The sequence below is a fragment of the Pteropus alecto genome, unplaced genomic scaffold (genome assembly GCF_000325575.1).
Source record: "Pteropus alecto unplaced genomic scaffold, ASM32557v1 scaffold123, whole genome shotgun sequence".
Classification (NCBI taxonomy): Eukaryota; Metazoa; Chordata; class Mammalia; order Chiroptera; family Pteropodidae; genus Pteropus; species Pteropus alecto.
Genome location: NW_006433950.1, coordinates 1,855,485 through 1,858,277, shown reverse-complemented (window position 1 = coordinate 1,858,277; position 2,793 = coordinate 1,855,485).

Sequence of the window (2,793 nt, the reverse complement as noted above, 5' to 3'; positions counted from 1 at the left end):
CCAGGACAAACACAAAGCTGTCGTTGTGGCTACTGCATCAGACTTCCTCACCATTCTTGTTGGGTGACATTGCAACTGACCCTTCGAGTGGGATGAAGTAGACATGTGTTGCTCGTGTCTGCCCGGCGTCCCTCCCCTAGCTCCTCTTTGGAGAACACCCTGGTTCAGACAATGTGGAGCTAATGCCAGACCCCCTTCCAGAGGAGACCCCGGCATCCGAGTTTACCCAGCAGAACAGTCCATTCTCCATGCTCAGAGAGGCCAAGTGCCTCAGACCGCCCGGTAAGAACCACCCTGAGGTTTTTGCTGCAAATACTGAAGAAAACGTGCCCATTTTCTGGCTCGGAGTAAGATGGTAGTCGCTTCTAAGGGGCTAGCATATGGAAAAACCTGTTTGAAAATGATGCCGAAACCAGAAAACAGATCCTGAAACCAGAAAACGGATCCTGATAACCTTGAGTGATCATAATTAACCGGCAGGACCTACTGGTAGGCGTTTTGCATCAACCAAATAAAGTCTTTAATAAGCCAATTTGGTTTGTCACTTGCAGCTAAAAGAACCCTGAGTCTAAATATGTGACACTAAATATAGACAGGACTGTAAGGTTTCAGTGGATTTTCCTCCTCACACACATTATCTCATTTAGTCCCGCACTTCAGGAAAGCACACATCTATCAACACTAAATTAGCACTTATTATCTTCTGAACACACACTATGTGGAAGAGGGACGAAGAATTCAGATCGATCTGAAATATGGTGGCCAGGGAAGTCTCGCTTACGCAGGAGCAGCATGGAAGTCACATATCTCAGGGCACTCACTAGATAGACATCCACCAAGTGAAATATATGGGGCGCAAGGCCAGGAGGTGGGCCTTGCAATGAGCCCTGGATGATAAATGAGGAGGCTCTAGAAAGAGCCCAGGTCAGAGATGCTAAACCTCAAACAGGCAGCGCTATAAGAATGGCTCAAACAAGAGGACATAGAGATTCGAGTCAAGTTAGATGCGCGGGTCCCTGGGTAGGTGCAGCTGTTGCCACTGAGAAGGGGAAAGAAGGAGGGTGCAAAGTGTGGGAGGCAGGGCAGGAGACAAAGAACAGGCCAGTTACACAGGCTTGCAGGATGGACATACGAGGACGGATGTCCAGGAGGCCCTTGGAATAACACATCTGGGGCTGCAGAGACACTGAGGCTGGAAATATAGGATGAAGAATCACTGGCATACAGACGGCAGGTCAAGCTTGGGCACTGGCCTCCAGGGCTTCACTCAGCATGAGCAGAAGAGGAAAGGGCTGGCTACCATGTTCTTCCAGGTCATCTGGGGCCTGCTGGTGCCCTGCATGAAAACGGGCTTCCCCCCAGGCAGGGCTGGAACTCAGTGAATATTTGTGAAGGACGGACTGTGCAGAGCCAGGGCACTGAGTATGTCCTCGGACCTACACAGCCGTTTCTCCAGGTCCCCTCCACCGTTACAACTGCCAGTCTTGGACTGTGCACTGGGTGCGGTGTCATTACCCAGCTGTCACCTCTTAAATTAGTTCAGGCTCTCACATTAGGTGTAATCACAGCGGGCAATGCTTTCTGAGGATGTCTCATAAAGATGAGTTAAAACATTATTTTTATGTCATTTTTGTAAAGTAAAAGTCCTGCCTGTTCCCTCGCCCCTTCACTTCCTCTTGGCCCAACCCAGAGACCTAAGCAGGCCTCCGAAGGGAGGCGGGGTCGGAGATGGGGACCCTCCCGCCAGGTCATTCATTAAAGGGCTATAAAGTCTCAAAGAAACAAAGGGAGTAGAGGAGCGGAAAGGCGTGGCTGTTGGCGACGAGGCCGGTTTTCCGGCGAGGAGAGCGTACTCTAGGGGGCGACGCAACCCGCTCCAGGCGCGCCCGGAGGCAGGAAGGAGGAGCAGCCATTCTGCGCCCCAACACCTCTCCAGATCCCCGGGCTCGCGCCTGGCCGCCGCCCGCCGCACCTCCGCTCTGGCTGAGCACGCAGGTTCAAGGTCGCTCGGCTGTGACCAGAGCGCCAGGTGCCGGGCCGCGGGCAGCAGCCCGACGCGCCTCTGCTTGGGGTCCGGAGCCGGCGCTTTTGCTTTGGACTTGACCATGAGGTCCACTCACACTTCTGCCTGCACCTGGTTAACCGCCTGCGTTCAAACTTTGAGGTCCCCGCCTTCCCCTCCCCATCTCCACAGCAACTCTCTCCTGCCACTTAGCAAGCTGTGTTTTTACTTTCACGTTTCTGACTACGTGTGTGTGTGTGTGTGTGTGTGTGTGTGTGTGTAAAGTGCTAAGTCAATGCCTGAAGAGAAAATTTCATTTAGGGTCAAATTTACCCTTGAAAAATCGCCCCTAAATCACAAGATTTGGTGTCTACACTCAAGGCAAGGATGTGCAGGTACATGCTATAAGGTGCTCCATAAATAAAAAATAAAGATGCAAAGTATGAATTTTTAGTGCAAAAAAGAAAAACGGTCTCTGCTAAATGAGCCAGCGTGCGACTCCAGTGTACTTGTCACTGCGTGGCGCGCCGGCCTGAGAGGGGCGCGAAGGCGGGCGCGTCTGGTTTTGCTCGGCATCCTCGGCGCCCGGCTCAGTGTCCGGCACTCCGGGCACGTCAGTGACCTAGCCTGAACCAACGAACGGGCGAATGGATGCGTGCACGCTCCATCCGACTCCGCGGCCCGCGGAGCTGGAGTTTCGAGGAGGACGAGGGGCGGCCAGCCCAGCTCCATCGTCCCCGCCGCGGGCTGGGCAAGGCGAGGCCGGGCAAAGCGGGCCTGGTGGCGCTGGC